This window comes from Bidens hawaiensis, unplaced genomic scaffold (genome assembly GCF_021521415.1).
Source record: "Bidens hawaiensis isolate Kalapana, Puna unplaced genomic scaffold, B.hawaiensis_p1.1 tig00033120_1, whole genome shotgun sequence".
Classification (NCBI taxonomy): domain Eukaryota; kingdom Viridiplantae; phylum Streptophyta; class Magnoliopsida; order Asterales; family Asteraceae; genus Bidens; species Bidens hawaiensis.
Window position 1 is genome coordinate 47,198 of NW_027505275.1, and position 17,625 is coordinate 64,822.

Below are 17,625 nucleotides of genomic sequence, written 5' to 3' on the forward strand. Positions count from 1 at the left end.
GTTGAAGAACCCTAATTTGTTCGCCGACTCTAAGTATTTTGTTCGTTGGTTCTATTCTTGGATGTTATATGTAACATCCCAACTACCGCTGCACCATAATATTGTTCGCTTTGGCCGGGACGTACCACCATCGCCTCACAGATTTGCTTTTGGCTGCCTAGGTGAAGACTTCCCATGAGGTCACCCATCCTGATACTACTTTCACCTGAACACGCCTAACTATAGAGTTATCCTCTCATCCACTACCATTAAGTGCCAAAACGCGTTATGATGGGAAATATATCCACCACCTTATAAAAAAGGCTTAGTTCTCATCCCCAAACGATGTGGATGTCACATTATATTATTTAATATTAAATAAACGTTTGGTACTTGTTCAATAATAATATGATTGAAGAACTTATTTTATATATTAAATATGAAGAATCCCAATTAAATCCCTACACATTCCAAATAGGTACAAAACACCAAACGTACCCATACCGTACCTATACCAAAATTCTTAACAAAAATGAGTACCAATACATGTACCGAAGAGGTTAAATCGGTACGTGTATAGATATGTATACAGCATACGAGTACGGGTATTTAGGAAAAAATGCTTATCGCAGTTGTTATTGTGTGGTTTTACCTACCCATATGTGCATCCTTATTTATATTTATTTATTTAACTAGGTTAGTTACCCGTGTGATACACGGGTTGGATAAATAATAATTTATTTTAATTATTTTTAATGAATGACAATAAAAGTTAATTTATAAAATCTTCTCATTTGTGTCTTATTTGAAAGTTTATCATTTTCATAAAAAAAATAGCTTATTTGTCTTTGGTTTTAACTCTGGATACCGCAACATACAACTGAACACAACATGATTAAAAACTCTTTCTACATGTAGTGTTGTTTGAAAGTTTACCATCTTCATCAATGGCTTTAGTTTCGATAACACAATTAAAAATTGTTTTTACATGTAGTCTTGTTTCATTGCATAGACCAAATTTTGTGTCCACATTTCGAAGAAGCATAAATGAAATAAAAGCGTGATATCCGATTTTTTTGAATAAAGAAAACGTTTTTTTAATGATTGAACAGACAACTTATCAAGTGACACAAGTATGATACAATTAGGTGTCGTGTAGCACAAAGAACCTTTTGTTTATTAATATTAAATAAGTTAAAACAGTCACATTACTCGGGGTTTAATAAAAAAATATTAAAAGATGTCAAATATATATAACATATCGATAGGGATAAGCTCACTACTGGTATTGAAAGTACCCCAAAATTAGGTATCAATACCTAAAATACTTGGTATGGTACAATACTGGTTTCGAATGCATAAATTCAAAAAAATACCGGTGTCGTACGGAACTCTATCAATGCATGTTACATAAGTAACATAAATTTAGAATTCACAGGTTTGTTGATTATGACAAATTCACAACTAAATGCGAACAAAAAGCCCGTACAACTTTATAAATTTAATTTATAAAGTAACATCAGTATATAAATATATAATTTACTGCTTCCTAAATACCTCATTGTATATTAACTTTGTAGTTCTATTGTTAACCTTATTGTTCTTATCAAAATTTAATAGTTTGAGCCGGTCTATAGTTTTTACTCTAGATAATGCTACGTCCAGTTGACCAGTCTGGTTGATTCAAACCAAACCTACGATGGTTTCTACTGCCCCTTATTCTTATTTATCACCGTTGCAAAATATGCTGCGAATTGAAATTTGAAAGGAATTTTTTGTTCGAAGGTGTCAAACCAATTCATAAAAAAACCCAAGTATCAATATTACTTGATATAATTTGCAATTATTTTTTTAACTCTTCATGTTAATATCAAATTATGAAGGGAACATTTATCGCTTGAAAGTTGGTAACTACAACTACTAAAGATAAAGGATAGAGGAATTGATTGATTTGATTTGATAAATAAAAAGTTACAATATCAAATTCTGAGCCACTTTTTTACTTTTATAATATTAAAAGTCATTAAAAATTTATTGACCGTAACTCGGGATCATATATCATAATTAGGTAAAAAATGTTGTTATATGGTCATAAACTGTAAAGAGTATAAAACAATCTTATATAATTATAAATATGCATAAAGTAAAAAAAAATTGGCTACACCAAAATATCAAAAACTTGACTAACGGTTTATACATAATTGATAATTGAATAACACACTTGTTAGATAAGAGGAATACGAAAACAGATCTTTAGTGACCTAAAACGATCAATGAAAGCCATAAAGATCCGTTTTGAGCCCTGATATCCTTCCTCTCAATTGAGTTACCCATGTTTCCAAACCATAAACTCATAAAATGATAAAATAGTTGACTATGAAAGCAAAGTTGTTCTTAATTGATGATGTTATCGGGTACTCGAAGAACGAACATGAGTTTTTATTAGCGATTGTTAAGAAATCGGTGGTTATACAACGGGTTTGATGGGGGGTTTGACTTTTGATTGTATGGATATATTTACACAATAGGCAGTTAACAATTAGGCTATTTATTTAATATGAAAGGAACGTTTAATTTTTTTTTGGTAAGTAATGAGTGTGTCAATGTGAAAATAAATAAATTTGGTAAGTAATTATTTATTTTAATAAAATAATTAGAAAATAAATGTTAAAAGATAAGGGGTGTTACTTGGCAAAATATTAAACCAATTAGATGATATATGGTTAAATCATCATTTTTGTTTATTATGGTAGAATAGTTAATTTGCTAAATGTATAACGTATAGTTTTAAAATAACCAAAATTTTGGAATTCTGGTAAACATAATAATAATAATACTTGATATATAACAGTTAGTTGCGTTATCTTCCACTTGTGTGTTTGTTTTGTTCAATCAATCAAAGCGTCGTCCGTGAATGAAGTCAGCAACGGCGATAATGTCGGGGCTATCTCTGTCTACAACGGCGACATGTTATTATTCTCACCGCCTCTTGTCTCTATCATCAATCAAACTTCCCATTTACAATTACAATTACAAACCCCCAATTCACCTCAACAGCCCTAACTTGGTGATTCGAAACTCTCAAATCACCGCCAAGTCCTCTTCCGAGATGCGCAGCAGAGGAGGAGGAGGATTGGAGCAAGATCAGAAGCTCTCCTCTCTCCGCGAGCTCTTCCGCAAACCAGACATTAATATCGACGCCTATATCATTCCTTCTCAGGATGCTCATCAGGTTTACTTGTGCTATTTCTATCTTCAATTCATGATTCAATCTATTATTATTATTATTGGATACATTACAGAGTGAGTTCATTGCCGAGTGTTATATGAGGAGGGCCTACGTATCAGGTTTTACCGGCAGTGCTGGCACTGCAGTTGTTACAACGCACAAGGCAGCTCTTTGGACAGATGCCAGATATTTTCTTCAGGTCTGACTTTTTTAAGCTGCAACTTCATCACATAAATAAGATATCTTGTTTCTTTTACTAGGCTGAGAAGCAGTTGAGCCCGAGCTGGATCCTCATGCGTGCTGGTAACTGGGGTGTCCCTAACACTACTGAGTGGCTTAATGATGTTTTAAGCCCTGGTGCCAGAATCGGCATTGATCCTGTGAGTAGTATTCCAATTACTCTATTCATTTTAGAACCCACCCACATTATATTTATATGCTTGTGTGTGATGCCACCTTCTATTGTATTTGTGAAGGGAGCAGTTTCTTTTCTCTTCCGATGCTGTAAATGAGTTAAAGGAAGCTGTTGCTAAAAGCAATCACGAGTTGGTCTTCTTATATGATGTTAATCTTGTGGATCAAGTATGGAAAGAAGCAAGGCCAACACCTCCAAACAAACCAATTCGATTGCATGACCTTAAATATGCTGGCGTAGATGTATCAACTAAACTATCTAACCTGAGGGCTGAACTCGCTGACCATGGTTCATCTGCAATTGTTATCTCTATGCTAGATGAAGTTGCATGGCTACTAAACTTGGTGATTGTTCTCAATCTCTATATTCTATACATATCTAATACATGAATTATTCATCAAGTAAAAGTATGTTTGCAGAGAGGAAATGATGTTCCCAATTCTCCTGTTATGTATGCATACTTGATAGTGGAGATTGATTCAGCAAAATTGTTTGTTGATAATTCTAAAGTTACCCCTGAAGTGATGGACTATTTGAAGAAAGCTGGTGTAGAGTTAAGACCATATGAGGCCATCCTTTCTGAAATTGAAAGGTTAGTTTGAACTTTTGACCATGAAAACTTTCTGCATGCTGATTCTTAGAGGGGGCGATTTTGACCCATTTACTCATGAATTGATTAATTGAGGTTATGTTTTTATCTCTAATGGGTCAGATTGGTATAATAAAGTAGTTAAAAAATGAAACTGGTCAAATACGTTGAAAGTTGTCCGAACTGTATTTGAAATTCGAATGCACCTAAAACCTTCTGAATTATATATTTAAAAATTGTGGATTATTAGATTAAAATGATATAGTTCTAAGAGCATTCACAAACCCATCCATCAAACCATCTCCTATCTTTAAAATATAAAAAAATCTTCCAAAATCACACTCCATCCCTTCCACCATTTCACTTCTCTAATCCTAAATTATAAAAAATCACTACAGTAAATATATGAAAAGCTACTATTCATCCTTCAAATTTATGTGAGTGTATAAACCAAGAAAAATATAATAAAATAAGCGTTGTGAGTAAGATAAAGATAAAAATAGGGAATGGGAAATGAGAGAAAAATTTTGAAAAGTATGAGTTTTAGTTAAATTATAGAGTAGAATATGGTTGGAGGGGATGTGAATGCTCTAATAATCATATTTGACACACTAGTTTATAATTCTTTTATCCACAAAAAAGTGTTCTTGGTCAACCTAACGGATACAAAATTACTATTTTAGACTCATAACCAGCCCCACCCGTTTATCCACTTATACCAATTCTACTTGAGATATAGAGAATAGTATTTGTAATAAGATGCTGTTTTTACTTGACCATTCTGTTCTTCAAACAGCTTAGCTGCTCGAGGGGGCCACCTTTGGTTAGACACATCAATCAGTTAATGCTGCTATTTCAAGCAAATATGCAACTGCATGTGATAAATATCTAGAAAGACTTGGTAATAAAAGCAAAGGAAAAAACATATCCGGGGCGCCAACTGCGTTGTATAAAAGCTCTCCCATATCTCTAGCTAAAGCAATTAAAAACCATGCTGAGCTAGAAGGAATGTGTAATTCTCACCTAAGGTAGTCAAATTGGTAGATTTTGTTAAGTAATTGTATTTTCCAGGATATAATTTAGTCAAAATATTATTAAAATTTTGTTTCAGGGATGCGGCTGCTCTTGCTGAGTTTTGGTCATGGCTAGAGGAGGAAATAAATAAAGAAGTGGTTCACACAGAGGTAGAAGTTGCGGACAAACTTCTCGAGTTTCGTGCAAGTCAAACTGGTTTTGTTGATACTAGCTTTGATACTATATGTGGTATATTTCTACTTAATTTATTTTACTACTTTCTTTTTATCTTTATATTAGGAGCAACTTTATACTATAGTAAAATAGTAAACAAGTTTCCCAAGTGTCCTACAAAAGTCACTCAACTTTTATTAGGCTCCATTCCTTTGTAATTTTTTTATAAATGTTAAAAGGGTTTAAAATTTATGTGAGGCAATGAAACATATATGGTTACTGTTTAGTACTTCAAAATTAACAATTATGAAACTTGGTTATTAACTTATTATTTAGTGAATATTTTTATTCATTATTACCCCCTACTTCAAGTTAATTCGTACACAAATGTCACTTATTAGTAACGAAGATTTATATATTTTTTATTTGCCACACTTCGCTTTAAGTTTAAACATTTTAAACATCTATAAAAGAGTTATACTGGTCTATGTAATAAAAGTCGAGTACCATTAGAAGGAAGTGATTATAGTGGAAGTGCGGAACACTTACCCCTTTGATATTCTAGGGTTCTTGAAACTGATATTTAAATATTCTTAATACATCTTGTTAGCTTGATTTTGAAATTCATAAGTCATAACTAGCAATTAAACTCTCAGGTTCTGGTGCAAATGGTGCTATTATACACTATAGAGCAGAAGCAGATAGCTGTAGTGTTGTGGATACACAGAAACTCTTTCTACTAGACAGTGGTGCCCAGTATCTTGACGGGACAACTGATATAACACGAACAGTACATTTTGGTGAACCTTCTGAACGAGAAAAAGAATGCTTCACCCGAGTTCTTCAGGTAGACATCATATTCTTCGTATAAATAGTTATAACTTATAAGTATTTTAATCAATGTTAACATAATAATTGCAGGGCCATATAGCTATTGATCAAGCAGTGTTTCCAGAAAACACTCCAGGTTTTGTACTCGATGCGTTTGCTCGTGCTTCCCTATGGAAAGCTGGACTTGATTACCGGCATGGTAAATTTTGCTCTTTTTCTACATTATATAATGAAATTCAAGCATTGATTACTAATAAATCTGCTTGTTTTTAATGTATTAGGAACTGGACATGGAGTCGGTGCTGCATTAAATGTTCATGAAGGTCCACAAAGTATTAGCTTTCGATTTGGAAATATGACTCCATTGCTTAAAGGCATGATTATTAGCAATGAACCTGGATATTATGAGGACCATGCTTTTGGTATTCGAATTGAGGTATTATTTGTATCTATCTAGGGTTTTAGTTTTATGTATGGTGAAGTTTCAGATAGTTGTTTTTCCAAAGCGAATATGAATCTTCAAGGGGTGGCTCAGTGGTAAGCAGAATATTGTTGTGCCCTATGGGTGTGCGTGAAACGAAATAAATCCAACCAGTCGCTGTAGAAATCCCAACTTAAGTGAGAACCCAACCAAAAATCAACTGTTTGGTTTTATGTTTTCATAAAAACCAAATTTTTGGTTCGGTTTTGCATATTATTAAAACCATAAAAACAAACTGAGTTTATAGATTTTTATTGTTTTTTTTTTAATTTTAAATAATTTATAAAATTTTCATATTTAGTGTACACACAAATGTATAATAATCAAGTAATTATTAATTAACAACAAAATTAGACCCGAATTCATTATTTTTGGCCCAAAAATTTGAGGCCCAAATGGTAAACCAAAAAATCGGAGCTGAACGAAACTGAGACAACCGAAAACCGGACGGTTTTCAAAAACTTAAAAACCGACCCATGCACACCCTAGTGGCCCATGAGTTATCCTTGACGAGTTTCATGGCTTCCAAAAAAGATGGTGATATTGTGTAGATGTACAATAATATTTTTGTTGTTAAATGCCACAAAGATAGTATCAGTACTATTGTACCTTATGTTTAATTGTAACAAACGTTTTATTCAGGAGAGAAGAATTATGTTTATTGATTTTATAATACGTCATGCAGAATCTTCTATTTGTCAAAGAGGCCAATACTCCTAATCGTTTTGGAGGAAACACATATCTTGGATTTGAGAAGCTTACATTTGTCCCTATACAGGTCTGTTAATTTGTATTTCTAGCTATTATAAATCTTGCTTTTCTTATACCAACTTTTTTTTAGCTTTTTTTTGTATATGTAAGTTTTCTATGCTGAATTTATGAAATAGTTAACTTATGTGGGTTCAATGATGTAGACTAAATTGATCGACTTAAACTTGCTCTCTGCTGCTGAGATTGATTGGCTCAACGATTACCATTCACAAGTTTGGGAGAAGGTAAATCTTCACATCACTGTCATTATTATATAAGTTTAATAATGTATAGTCATGTGGAATGAATGTAATCGAGCAAACATTATTATTATTATTATTGTTGTTGTTGTTACTTTCTTATGGGTTTCATCTGTAGGTAATTTTTTTATTTGATCTCAAATATAACCCAAATGACTTGAGAAAGTTGCACTAGTTCTTCTATTCTAGTTTATGGATGCTTCTGTTTTGATATTTGCTTACAGGTTTCAGCATTGGTGGACGGATCTGCACGCGAGTGGCTTTGGAATAACACACGTCCTGTTGCGAACCCATGATTCTTTGTATCTATGCTTTTCTGCATGTATGTACATACAATAAGAACTCATTTGTAACATAGATGCCTATCATCAGAAGTTAATTTCATGATCATTTATTGATATTACGTTATTATTCCTTCTATGATAAGCCAGATTCAAATAAGAACCACATAAACCAAACGAATCACTTTTTGTTTTTTTTGGTTATTGGATTTAAATACTCACAACTTTCACTTGTTGTTTGTGAACAATCCCGACTAACGTTTCACCTTATTTCATTTTGGTACTCCCGAGCCATTTAAAAAGATGCCACATTGTGAAAAAAACTAAGTTTAGCGTTCGCTTGGGAGTGTCTGAAGAAAATAAAGTGAAAGCTGGGAGTTATAATAAGCATCTCGTTAGTTGAGAGTGTTTCCGACCAACGAGCGAAAGTTGGGAGCATTTAAATCCAATAACCCTTATTCTTTTAACACGCCGGTCGGATCATATTTTAACCGATAATTCCCCAATACCGCCGTCATTTTCATGATCACCTAATTATTTATGTATCAAGTGGTTCTCATTTCAACTCCCCAGGAGTAATCATTCAGTTGACACTTAATAATACAAACACATTGATGATGGCGTAAATAATTAATCTTTAATGTTATTAGAAGTTAAATTTCACATTTTTGAATTTGATAGATAATAATCTCACTTTAGCAAATAGCTATCACATGTCACACCTTTCATACTAATTATTTTCAGTGAACATCCATTCAGTTATTTTTTTTGAATTTCGAACGGATGTTTTGGGAATTTTGATCGATTTCTTAAAACGTTCTAAATCTACTGTTGTATTGATATAGGAATATAATGGTTCAGTTGGGTTTAAATTTTTGAAAAAAAGTAGTAACCAACCAGTGTATAACCATCTAAAAGCACGCATTTGTAAGCTGTAAATCCAAGGCAAGGTTATATAGTTTTCATGGATGAATCCAACATGGGTTTTCCGAATATTAGCAACAACCAAGCTTCCAGCATCACCACACAGACACTTGACCCTAAACCATCAGCAGTTATGCCGTCTGCTCTCCGTCTGCGGGAGAGAACACGATTTCAAAACCGGGTCTTCAATCCACTCCGCCATCATCAAAAACCCCATCGCCAGTCTTCCCGTTTGGAACTCTCTCCTGTTCCTCTACTCCAAATGTGGCCACTTGTCTGATGCACGCCAACTGTTCGACCAAATGCCGTTCAAAGACTCGGTTTCCTGGAACACCATAATCTCCGGCTTTTTCACTAAGGATTTGATTAGCGTTGGATTTGGTTACTTTAAACTGATGTACGGGTCTCATCGTTTTGATCGAGCAACGATCACGACCCTTTTATCCGCTTGTGAAGGATTAGAGTCTGCTAATGTTAATAAGATGATTCATACGTTGGTTATCGTGCACGGGTACCAACAGGAAACCACGGTTTCCAATGCTTTAATCACAGCTTATTTTTCGACTGGTTGTTTTCGCTCGGGAGGACAAGTTTTTGTGGAAGCTGGTGATAGAAATGTGGTTACTTGGACTGCAATGATATCTGGGCTTGCACGAAACGGATGCTACGAACACAGCTTGATGGTGTTTGTGGAAATGCGTAGAGGGTTGGTGGTTCCGAATCCATTAACCTACTTGAGCTCACTACTCGCGTGCTCTGGTTTACATGCGATTACTGAAGGGTGTCAAATACATGCGCTTGTTTTCAAGTTGGGTATGAACACGGATCTGCATATAGAGAGTGCACTTATGGATATGTATTCCAAATGCAGCAGCGTGCAGCACGCGTGGCAGATTTTTGAGTCGGCTCAAGTTCTCGACGAGGTTTCGATGACTGTGATTCTTGCGGGTTTTGCACAAAATGGACGTGAGGAAGAAGCTATACGTGTATTCGTCAGAATGGTGAAAGAGGGTGTCGAGATTGACCCGAACATGATATCTGCTATTCTCGGTGTGTTTGGTGGTGATGCTTCGTTCGCTTTCGGTAAGCAAATCCAAACTATTATTATGAAAAAAGGGTTCGGTTCGAATGTATACGTTAATAACGGGCTTATTAACATGTACTCCAAATGTGGTGAGTTGGACGAATCGGTTAAAGTGTTTGATACGATGGGTTACACGAACGCAGTCTCTTGGAACTCGATGATTGCATCGTTTGCGCGTCACGGTAATGCGCTTAAAGCTTTTGAATTATACGAACGAATGATACAATTAGGTATAAAACCGACTGATGTCACGTTTTTATCTTTGCTTCAAGCGTGTAGTCATGTCGGGCTAGTAACCAAAGGTATGAAGTTTTATGAAACCATGAAAAACGAGTATGGGATTAGCCCGAGGACGGAGCATTACGCGTGTATAGTCGACATGTTGGGCCGAGCAGGGCTGTTGAACGAAGCTAGACGTTTTATCGAGGTGCTACCTGTAAAGCCTGATATACAAGTGTGGCAAGCGTTGTTAGGCGCGTGTAGTTTTCATGGTGACTTAAACATGGGGAAGTATGCAGCCGATCAGTGGTCAGCTGATGAACCGAGTAGCCCGGTGCCTCATGTTTTGATGGCTAATATTTGTTCTTTGAAAGGAAGGTGGAAAGAGAAAAGTGAAAGCATTAGAAGGTTGAAGAAGGTCGGGGTCGGGAAGGATACTGGGACGAGTTGGATTGAGATGAAGAAACGGGTTCATAGTTTTGTTGTTGACGATCGAACGCATCCACAAGCGGAGGTGATCTTTGGTGCTTTGTTGGTGTTGTTTAGACATTTGACAGATGAAGGTTATGTGCCTGATAAAAGGTTCATTCTACGTTACTGGCATGATGATGATGATCATGATGTAATAGCCAATTGATGGTAGAAGACTAGAAGTTTTTGGTGTAACTGAATTATGTAATTTGCATAATGTTAAAGTGTCATGTTTACATAATTTACCAAAAATAGTTTGATCTATTCTTGTAGTTTTAACTTTTTAAGTTTCGCGTTGGGAGTTTTAGAGTTTTTTTTTTATCAAAATGGGTGGTGGGGAAAAACTATTTACTATAAGTGATTTAGAAAGTATTTACCAAAATAAGTTTTTTCTTTATTTTCTCATTTCTTTCATATTTAGCAAAATAGTTTTAGACCCAAATTTAAACAGTTTTTTTATATATTAATAATTTATATATGTATGCATATTAGATATATGTATTAATATATATATATAGAGAGAGAGAGGGAGAGGGAGAGGGAGAGAGAGAGAGAGAGAGAGTAGGTCGATATCTCGTTTTTCCTACGTTTTTGACCTCTGATGGTTTTTTCATTTTCCGGTGAACAGAGGGGCGGCGACGGTTTGGTGGCTGTGAAACCTGCCTCCCCTAAAAGAGGGACAAAGGGGTTTCATGGTTTAGAGATCTTTTATCCTCTCGTCTTCAATTCTTGCCATAGAAAACCGGTTCAACCGATACGGTTTTCCGGTCGGACCGGCCGGTTCCCAGGAGTTGAGCGAACTATATAGAATTGGACCGTCGGTGGACCGAGTTTCGATCAGACTGGTTCGACCGGCCGGTCCGGTCTCAACAATACCAGTTATGCGCATCAAAAATAAAAAAATTAGTTTTCTTTTTGTTTATTGTGCCATCTGGCAACCAACCTCGAGTTTGTCAATAAATGTAGTCTTATGAAAAAAGAGTATATCCGTTCAAAATTTGAAATCAAGATTTGATTTTCAAATACAGCCTATACCTCAATCTTCTTTATTGGCCTTTTCCTTATCCCCTGAACACCCAACATCACCATCTTCTTCACATCACCTTCAATTGATTTTGTAAATCATCAAAGGTACTTGTGAAACTTCTTTGTTAATGTTACTATTCTCCTCCACAAACCAGGCACTCTTTGCTGTTGCTAACGAATTTTGTGTGATTCTACCTTTTGTTTCAGATCTATTTTGATTTGCTCCAACAAAAATCTGAATTTTGTGATGTGGAATTCTTCCATAGTTCAATTAAAGAAGCAAATAGATCTCTCTCCTATTCTGTGCAATTGACAAATATTAGGTGGCCTTCAAGGTTTATTATATTGTAATTAGTGCTAATTTGCCCTAATTTAGATGTGAACACATTCTATGCATTGTCATCTTGCTAATTCTCTCATATTTTGTGGTAAGCACCACGTGTAATTGTGATGCAATTTCTCATAACTTTAATGAAAATTGTTTATATTTTGACACAATTCATTCATGTGCAGATTATAGCGTGTTTCGTACAACCATGTGTTGAAAAAGTTGAAAAACAAAAGTGTTCAACATATTAGTTAGCTTTAAAGATACTTGAGGTGATGGTCTGATAGCATTTAATTTTTTCACCATTTGTTATTTTTCATGATATCTATACCGGTACAAACCAAAAAATTCAAAATTTTTAATTAAGTTATGACAATTGACTTTTAAATGTAGCCTTCCTAACTTCCTTTTCTCGATCCTTTTGTTATCAATATCAAGGTTGTTATCGTAAATATAGAGTTAGGCCTCTCGATATAAGACTTATAAAGTAGGTAATGGTTATTGGTGTGTTGAATATTTCTGAAAAACATCTTATGAGTTATCTGCATTTTCATTTGTGATGTGTTATATGTCTTACAAAGTGTTTCTAAGCTTAGTTTGAATATGTGCATTTTTTATAGGCTTGTCATTGAGCAGACTTGTAAGCCCGTATGACATGATAGATGGTCGTGTAGGGGCAATTCGGTCAACCATTGATGCTATTCATGTCGGTTTTTGAAAAATGGTTGTATTGTTGCTTTTTAGACATTCATGCAGTTTGACTTTTTAAGTCAACCTTGATAGATGATTTGAGTTTGTTTGATCTTTAAATTATTTACAAATTCATTATAAAAATATGTATTACATATTTATTATAAGAAAAGATGCTTAATAATAAAGTTATTTGTGAAACATACATTATGTAGGCATTATTTTAATAACATAAGCTTACTACCCAAACAAACTTGATAGTCTACTCACAGCAATATTAATTGGGTTACTACACAATTTTGCAAACAAATATGTTTATTTGCTTATGTGATATAGACATTGAACAATTGTTCAAACATTAATAATGATAAATAATTAGCATGGAATTTAGTTTAAATATGGCCCATACCAATTGGGTCTATACTCAAGTTTTGAAATAATCATTTATAATGTATTAAAGAATCATTTTTAACATATCGATCATACGGTCTTGGTGTAAGTTCCTGTTTTATTCAATTATTTTTCATTTATCTGGGCAGTAAGATATTTGAGACTCTAGTTTTTTAAAAACTCTTTTTAGGTGCATAATATAAATTTTTATTCAGTTATTTTTCATACCTTTCAACACGAGGTTTATGTCATGTCATTAAGATTGTTAAATATAACTACCTATTATTAATAAAGTTTAGTTAGTTTTAGGCTTTTAGCCCACGAAGGTTGCCTCATGCCAAACTCAATTCATGAATGGAGCTTTTGCAAAAAGCACAAAGGTAATATTAATTGTTACTATTATTACTCTTAACTTCAAATGTCATTTTTGACTTATAAAATACATGGATAATTTAGTTGAGAAGAGTTTATGTATTTTGAATCCTTTAAATTCTCTAAATGAATTCATGTAATATTTTAATGTAATGGCTACAATGGGTGAATAGTTTGCTATTATGTAGCAATTTGTAAGGAATTAACGATCATTATTTTTTATGAAGTTCGTTTTCTACTTTGGATATTTACTAAGAGAATGAGGTGATTATCCCTTTATGGATCTTAGATAACTTGGTTTCATATCGATGCAAACATCATACGTTCAACTGACAAATATAACATTTAGGAAAATTTCAAAATCAAGAAAAGTGGCACCTAATTGAACAAAAAGCAAGAAATCTATTTCTTTAGTCTAATGTTATTGAATATGCAAATTGACATAGCTTGAGATTCAACCTTAATAAACATGGGCATCAAAGTTGAGCTATGACATTAATAGTGTAATCTTAAATAAATATTATGACTTAAATTATAAATATAGGTACGAAACAAATTATTTAGTTGTAAGAGGGCATTTTGGGTATTTAGGTATTCATTATAACTATTGCTGGTAATAAACCAACGAGAATAAATTTATATTTCATATAAAAAGTCGTATTTATATCGAAAGAGAAGGCAAAGAGCAACGTGCGCCGCTACAAATTCATATGTTGGACGTCAAGAAAGTTTCATACTCCTTGCAGGTGAAACTGTTTCAACCCCATGCTTGGCCTGTGAAGTTTTATCCCACATCAATGGTACTTCGTAGTCATTGAACGATGATCCAACTTTTGCATCTTGGAAAAAGGTCGACTCCATTGTCCTCCAATCAATATATGGTACTCTTGAAGACGATCTTCTCGTCTGGGTCCTTGAAACTGAATCCTGGCTTTTGAAGTGTGGAACCTTGTCAAATGTATTTTTCACAACAATAAAGGTCCGGGGATTTCCTCCACACTCTTAACAACAATTTGTGAACTTAAAGCTTCGCGACGCTTACTCCATTGCCGACTATTGTACCGCCTAAAGGATATTTGAACTTAGTTAAATGATCTTTGATTCTATGGTGGACGAACAATATTTTGTTCTCCAACTGGTTCGAGGTTTACCCACCGAATACGATGTCACCGGTGCTCTATTCAATCAACGGTTATCATCATGGGAGGATGCTTTCAACCTTTTATATTTGGAACACGACCGTCAAGCCACTTGCGAGTCATCATCTTCTGGTGGTTGTGGCGGTAATTCATGAAAAAAAACACACCCAACCGCCAACAACAGGCATGGCTCATGTAACAACTCGGTCTATTTCATTTAAAATAACCGACCCATTTCATGTTTGAGAAATTTTATCAATTTAATTATAGCGTTTATCAACTAAATTGTTTTTTTATTTTATTTTATGTGTTCATTACATATTTAATATATCTAATTTACTTTAAAACATATACGATTTTAACCCTATACTAGACTTTAACTTATTTTTGTTTCCATCTCTAACCTTGAAGGATCAATATGCAACTTATGTTAATTATATCCAATCAACCCGTTAACCCAATTAACCAACCCTTAACCCGTATCCATTAACCGTGTATGTTCAACCCGTGACCCGTTTGTGTTTCCTTGAGCCATAATCTACGGACTAAACATGGAAATGATTCATTACAGCTCATTGTAACCCTTTTAGCGGTCTCACCGACGTTATTAGTATGGTAATCATAATCAAATCAATACGAAATTGCAATATAACAAATCAGCGCTTATCAATTGAGGGTAATACGACTTAGAGGTAATAATATTACAACCAAACTTGTCTGGACCATCTCAGAAATCTCGCGATCCAAACCCCATAACGAATTTCATTATCGATGACTACAAAGCTCAAACCGGATCACTCTTTGGCCGCCAATGTTACTTCATAATTCAGCATCAATACATCATGGTTATAGGTAATTATTATATACACTCAGATCGTTTTGAGTCGCTCATCATTAACCCTAAGGTTAATTAAACCAAAACTTAACAGATTGATCGATTGCTTATTTAGGGTTTATCATTTGATTTGGGGATGAACAGATCTTACTGGTTATATTGTTTTGTTTATGTTTGATAACAAATCATCACACCAGCCTAGTTGGCTGATGTTGTTACATCGTGATCATTTGAACCGGCTGGAGTTTTGGAGTTTTTTTTATTTATTTGTTTTATGTTTTTAATCTATTAATATAATTATAATTTATAATAAATATAAATTACATCATATTTTATTTAATCGACACCACTAAGTTTTACGTTTCTAGTCAAATAAGCTCGTTATAGATTTTTGTATGTATATATATATATATATATAATTTATATACAATATAAGTATATATATTGTTTTAAATAAGCCTTTTTTAAAACCCGACATCATCTTGGGTGATTCTTGTCGTTGGACGTCTCTTAGTGACTTATATCTATTATATATATATATATATATACTAAACGTATTATATAGATTTTCGTTAAAATATTTAAACAAAATATTTATTTTAGATCTTAATACATATTATATTTATTTATATATTTATAATTAATTAATTATTTGTTCATTTGGATAATTATAAGTATGTTTCAAGTTATATTTATCAAATTATTTTATTTAATTTATATATCTATTTAGATATTACTATTGTAAGCATATCGTGTATCTTAATTCTCTAAGGTTATTTAAGTAAATGAATTTTATATTTTATCAAGAATAACCAATAATATTTTATAAATGATAATAATTAATCATCTTTTAAATGTATGATAAACAATAATATTAATCTTTACAATAATAATTATTGAATAAATCCATCGATCAATTAATAAACATTCTAATCACAATACTTAACTCGAATCACATCGAAATCTTAATTCATTAAATCGTATTATATCTCTTATAATTAATTTACATTATACTTAACTAGGAATCCTTGACGGTATATCCCGTAAGACTTCTCTCTCTCGCATCATCATCATCATCATCGTCATCATCATCATCATCATCATTTATATTTCGTTCATCAGATCAGGTGAGTAACCACTCCCCTATTTTACTTGTTTTCAAATGTTTTAGGGACACTTGCGTACCATTTATCATATTATTTATCTTATTATTTCTCAAACGCAAACTGTGATCTTTGTGTTATGTATCAATTGAATGATAGTCTGTTATTTGTTATTTGCTTACTTGAATCGTATTCGGAGAGTCCAACATAATCTCATTATAGTATGATCATACGACCGTCGTAGTGGCAGGAGCCCGATCGCATTGGCAATGGTTTCACCGACACCTCATTTTTGGTAACCAATGTCCATTCGCATCGCAACGGTTTAGCACTTTCTTTATGGTTGATTGTTTATGTATGTGCTATGATTTAATTGTTTATACTCACAGATAACAGTTTTGCCTATTTTTATTCATTCATTTATATCATTATATATTACCGTTTTTGGTTGTGTCAAAACTGGTGATCTACTCACTCAACATGTGTTGTTGACAAATATATATTTTGTACGCATTTGCAGGTTATAGATTGGATTGCTTATCGAACTGAAGCTCACGTAGAGATGCTTTTTATGATACAAACTTAATCAATCATTGTTGTAATTTCGTTATACTTGATGTACTTAACTGTAATTGTTTTATTTGAAATTATTAAATAGATATTGAAACATTTATTATTGCATAATAGTAACCTTTGAAAAGCTGTGAGCAATCAGTTCACCCCGGCATTTTCGCCGTAGGTTGGGGTGTGACAGCTCATCTCACGGTAGTGGGAGGGGCAATCATCGTCACTAGGGAACATATTACCCCATTGGCCCACAATGGTTGGTCCACGTCCTAGTCTGTCCTACAGCCTAAATCGTCCATCACACACAGTCAGCGTGGTACCACCCAAACCTGGCCCAATTACCCGGGTTACATGTCCACATGAGCCAGGTACTAAATCTTCCACCTCCACCCCTAGCCCGTACTCGACTCAACCCACCCTGTTGGGTGCTTTCTCCTTAGGCCGGCTCTGAGAATTGAAAAAAAAAATTGGGTC

The 17,625-nt window shown here is 33.8% G+C and overlaps 2 pseudogenes across 1 annotated transcript; both read left to right on the plus strand.

Annotated features, from left to right (window-relative positions):
- Positions 1–2,876: 2,876 nt before the first annotated feature.
- Positions 2,877–8,133, plus strand: LOC143612027 (aminopeptidase P2-like; annotated as a pseudogene). Its single transcript, XR_013149884.1, has 13 exons — positions 2,877–3,211; positions 3,282–3,407; positions 3,469–3,588; positions 3,692–3,967; positions 4,043–4,215; positions 5,009–5,240; positions 5,324–5,475; positions 6,057–6,247; positions 6,322–6,430; positions 6,513–6,667; positions 7,398–7,490; positions 7,627–7,707; positions 7,947–8,133. The product of XR_013149884.1 is annotated as an aminopeptidase P2-like (transcript).
- A 792-nt stretch (positions 8,134–8,925) lies between these two features.
- LOC143612028 (pentatricopeptide repeat-containing protein At3g05340 pseudogene) lies at positions 8,926–10,884 on the plus strand (annotated as a pseudogene).
- The last annotated feature ends 6,741 nt before the right edge of the window (positions 10,885–17,625 follow it).